Genomic DNA, 5,479 nt, shown 5'->3' with positions numbered 1-5,479 from the left:
CAGCTGAGCCGGTGGCCAAAAACGGACCGGGAACGTTGGGAAAGACCGTGGCGAAAGCCTGGAGCTCTCGCGCACTTCCGGCTTTACTAAGCACAGGGCTTCCGGGGCGGGGGGAGGAGGAGGGGGAAGGAGGAGGGGGAAGGGACTCAGAGTTCTCTGGCAGCCGAGTTCGGGGCCCTGGTCGTCAGGAGAGGGACTGGACCTGACATGGGACGGAGTGGAACGCGTAATGGAAGTGTTACGAAAGGTTCTTGTGTGCCTCCAACTTTCCTCCTCAAACCATTTCATCCTTTTTTATCTGTAGAGCCTCAGTCTTTATGACCTCTCCCGCGACCTTAACTTCCTGTGCCCATCTCCGCTATAAGGCAACCGCTCAAACACTTTAAACTCAACATCTTTTCACCTTCATGCATCTATAATCCTTCCATCACTAATCCACCAGTTCATTTTTTTCTTTAAAAAAATTTTTTTATTGTGCTTTAAGTGAAAGTTTACACACCAGTCTCACAAAAATTTATATACACCTTGCTGTATAGTCATAGTTGCTCTCTCTGTAATGAGACAGCAGTCTCCTTCTCTCCACCCTCTATTTTCATGTCCATTCAGCCAACTTCTGTCGCCCTCTGCCTTCTCATCTCCCCTCCAGACAAGCTGCCCATGTAGCCTCACGTGTCTCCTCGATCCAAGAAGCTCACTCCTCACCAGTATCATTTTCTATCCCATAAAACCAAACCAAACCCATTGCTGTCTAGTCAATTCCAACTCATAGCAACTGTATAGGACAGAGTAGAACTGTCCCATAGAGTTTCCAAGGAGCGCCTGCTGGATTCGAACTGCTGGCCTTTTGGTTATCAGCCGTAGCACTTAAACACTACGCCATCAGGGTTTCCTTTCTATTCTATAGTCCAGTCCAATCCCTGTGTGAAGAGTTGGCTTTGGGAATGGTTCCTATCTTGGGCTAACAGAAGGTCTAGGGACCATGACCTCGGGGGTCCATTTAGTCTCAGACCACTAAATCTGTTTTTTGTTTTTTGTTTGAGAATTCGAGGTCTGCATCCCACAGCCGTCCTTCTCCTTCAGGGGTTCTCTGTTGTGTTCCATGTCGGGGCAGTCATCGGTTGTAGCTGGGTACCATCTAGCTCTTCTGGTCTCAGGCTGATGTAGTCTCTGGGTTATGTGGCCCTTTCTGTCTCTTGGGCTCATAATTACCTTGTGTCTTTGGTGTTCTTCATTCTCCTTTGCTTCAGGTGGGTTGAGACCAATTGATGCACCTTAGAGAACCACTTGCTAGCGTTTAAGACCACAGACGCCACTCACCAAAGTGGCATGCAGAATGTTTTCTTAATAGATTTTATTATGCCAATTGACCTAGATGTCCCCTGAAACCATGTTCCCCAAACCCCTGACCCTGCTATGCTGGCCTTCGATGCATTCAGATTATTCAGGAAACTTCTTTGCTTTAGTTTAGTCCAGTTGTGCTGACCTCTCCTGTATTGTGTGTTGTCTTTCCCTTTACCTAAAATAGTTCTTGTCTACTATCTAATTAGTGAGAACCCCTCTCTCTCCCTCCCTCCCCACTCTCATAACCATCAAAGAATATTTTCTTCTCTGTTTAAACTATTCCTTGAGTTCTTATAATAGTCTTCTCATACAGTATTTGCCCTTTTGCAACTGACTAATTTCACTCAGCATAATGCCTTCCAGCTTCCTCCATGTTAGGAAATGTTTCACGGGTTCATCATTATTCTTTATCAATTTATCCACTGTGTAAGTGTACCATAATTTATTTATCCATTCATCTGTTGATGGGCACCTTGATTGCTTCCATCTTTTTGCTATTGTAAACAGTGCTGCAGTGAATATGGGTGTGCATATGTTTGCTTGTGTAAAGGTTCTTATTTCTCTAGGATATATTCCAGGGTGTGGGATTGCTGGATCGTATGGTAGTTCTATTTCTAGCTTTTTAAGGAAGTGCCAAATCAATTTCCAAAATGGTTGTTTCATTTTATATTCCCACCAGCCATGTATAAGTGTTCCAGTCTCTCCACAACCTCTCCAGCAGTTCTTATTTTGTGTTTTTTGGATTAATGGCAGCCTTGTTGGAGTGAGATGGAATCTCATTGTTGTTTTGATTTGCATTTCTCTAATAGCTAATGATCGTGAGCATTTCCTCAGGTATCTGTTAGCTACCTGAATTTCATCTTTAGTGATGTGCCTGTTCATATCCTTTGCCCATTTTTTAATTGGGTTATTTGTCTTTTCGTGGTTGAGTTTTTGCAGTATCATGTAGATTTTAGATATCAGACGGTGATCGGAAATGTCATAGCTAAAAACTTTTTCCCAGTCTGTAGGTAATCTTTTTGCTCTTTTGGTGGTCTTTGGATGAGCATAGATGTTTGATTTTTAGGAGCTCCCAGTTATCTCGTTTTTCTTCTGGTTTTTGTGCATTGTTAGTAATATTTTGTATACTGTTTACACCTTGTATTAGGGCTCTGAGCAATGTCCCTATTTTTTCTTCCATGATCTTTATTGTTTTATATTTTATATTTAGCTCTTTGATCTATTTTGAGTTAGTTTTTGTGCATGGTATGGGTCTCGTTTCATTTTTTTCTGCAGATGGATATCCAGCTATGCCAGCACCATTTGTTAAAGAGACTGTCTTTTCCCCATTTAACCAACTTTGGGCCTTTGTCAAATATCAGCTGCTCATATGTGGATGGATTTATGTCTGGATTCTCAATTCTGTTCCATTGGTCTATGTATCTGTTGTTACACCAGTACCAGGCTTTTTTGACTACTATGGCAGTATAAAAAACGCAGTGCAGTTGAGTTGATTCTGACTCATAAGGACCCTATAGGACAGAGTAGAACTGCCCCATAGAATTTCCAAGGAGCGCCTGGCGGATTCGAACTGCCGGCCCACTTAACCACTACGCCACCAGGGTGGCAGTGTAGTAGGTTCTAAAATCAGGTAGTATGAGGCCTCCCACTTTGTTCTTCTTTTTCAGTAATGCTTTACTTGCCTCTTTCCCTTCCATACGAAGTTGGTGATTTGTTTCTCCATCTCATTAAAAAATGTCATTGGAATTTGGATCGGAATTGCATTGTATCTAGAAATCACTTTTGCTAGAAAAGACATTTTTACAATGTTAAGTCTTCCTATCCATGAGGAAGGTATATTTTTTCCACTTATGTAGGTCTCTTCTGGTTTCTTTTAGTAGTGTCTTGTAGTTTTCTCTGTATAGGTCTTTTATGTCTCTGGTTAGATTTATTCCTAAGTATCTTATCTTCTTAGGGGCTAGTGTAAGTGGTATTGATTTGGTGATTTCCTCTTTGATGTTCTTTTTGTTGGTGTAGAGGAATCCAACTGATTTTTGTATGTTTATCTTGTATCCTGATCCTCTGCTGAACTCTTCTATTAGTTTCAGTAGTTTTCTTGAGGATTCTTTAGCCCACCCATTCATTTTTAATCCAACCATCCTATATATGCACAACTCAAACATCCATTTATCCATCGACTTCCATTTTTCCATTTATATTGTTAGGTTCCTGTGAGTCTGTTCGGACTTATTGCAACTCTGTGCACAAAAGAAAGAAACACTGCTCGGTCTGGTGCTATCCTCACAGTTGTTGCTATGTTTGAGCCCATTGTTGCAGCACTGTGTCAACCTGTCTCTTTGAGAGGCTTCCTCTTTTTTTGCTGAGTCTCTGTTTTACAAAGCATGATGTCCTTCTCCAGGGACTAGTCTTTCCTGATAACATGTCCAAAGTATGTGAGTTGAAGTATCACCACCCTTTGCTTCAAAGGAGGATTTTGGCTGTACTTCCAAGATAGATTTGTTTGTTCTTCTGGCAGTCTATGGTAAATTCAATATTCTTGGCCAACACCATAATGCAGCCATCAATTCTTCCGTTTTACTTTTTCATTGTCCAGCTGTCACATGCATATGAAGTGATTGAAAATACCATGGCTTAAGTCAGGCACACCTTAGTTCTCAAACTGATATCTTTGCTTTTTAACACTTTAAAGAGGTCTTTTGCAGCAGATTTGCTCAAGGCAATACAATTTTTAATTTTTTGACTGGGCATTGGTTGTGGACCCAAGTAAAAGGAAATCCTTCACAACTTCAATATTTTCCTTCCTTTATCACAATGTTGCTTATTGGTCCTGTTGTGAGGAGTTTAGTATTCTTTATGTTGAAGTGTAGTCCATACTGAAGGCTGCAGTCTTTGATTCTCATCAGTAAATGCTTCAAGTCGTCTTCACTTTTGGCAAGCAAGGTGTGTCATCTGCATATTGCAGGTTGATTAGTCTTTCTCAGGTCTTGATGCTGCATTCTTCTTTATGTAGTTCAGCTTCTCAGATTATTTGCTGAGCATACAGATTGAATAGGTATGGTGAAAGGATACAACCCTGACGTACACACAGTATCCCCTTGTTCTGTTTGAATGACTGCGTCTTGGTCTATATCTTAGTCACCTAGTGCTGCTGTAACAGAAATACCATAAGCGGATGGCTTTAACAAAGAGAAGTTTATTCTCTCACAGTCCAGTAGGCTAGAAGTCCAAACTCAGGGTGCCGGCTCCAGGGGAAGGCTTTCTCTCTCTGTCGGCTCTGGAGGAAGGTCTTTGTGATGCATCAGTTTTCCCTTGGTCTGGGAGCATCTCAGCACAGGAACCTCAGGTCCAAAGGACATGCTCTGCTTCCAGCACTGCTTTCTTGGTGGTATGAGGTTCCCCTGTGTCTCTGCTCACTTCTGTCTTTTATATCTCAAAAGAGATTGGCTTAAGACACTATCTAATCTTATAGATCTCATCAATAATCCATTTCATTACATCATAGTAATAGGATTTACGACCCGTAGGGAAATCACGTCGGATGACAAAATGGTAGACAATCATACAATATTGAGAACCATGACTTAGCCAAGTTGACAGATATTTGGGGGGGACATAATTCAATCCATGACAGCCTATGTACAGTTTCTGCATGAGCACGATTAAGTGTTCTGGAATTCCCATTCGTTGCAATGTTACCCATAATTTGTTATGATCCACACAGTCACAGTGCCTTTGCATAGTCAATAAAACACAGGTAAACATCTTTCTGGTATTCTCTGCTTTCATCCAAGATCCATCTAACATCAGTAATGATATCCTTTGTTCCATGTCCTCTACTGAATCTGGCTTGAATTTCTGGCAGTTCCCTGTCAATGTACTGCTGCAACTGCTTTTGAATTATTTTGCTTGCATGTCATATTAATGAAATTGTTCAATAATTTCTGCATTCTGCTAGACCAACTTTGTTTGAAGCGGGCACAAATATGGATCTCTTCCAGTCCATTGGCCAGGTGGTCAAGGTTAAGAGACTGAGGCTCTGCAGATAGAAAAGGATGAAATGGTTTGAGGAGAAAAGTTGGAGACACGAGAGAACCTTTCTGTCCATGACAGTAGCCTACTCAGGCCACAGCTTCCTGTA

This window comes from Loxodonta africana, chromosome 2 (assembly GCF_030014295.1).
Source record: "Loxodonta africana isolate mLoxAfr1 chromosome 2, mLoxAfr1.hap2, whole genome shotgun sequence".
Taxonomy (NCBI): domain Eukaryota; kingdom Metazoa; phylum Chordata; class Mammalia; order Proboscidea; family Elephantidae; genus Loxodonta; species Loxodonta africana.
This window is presented reverse-complemented; position numbering follows the sequence as displayed.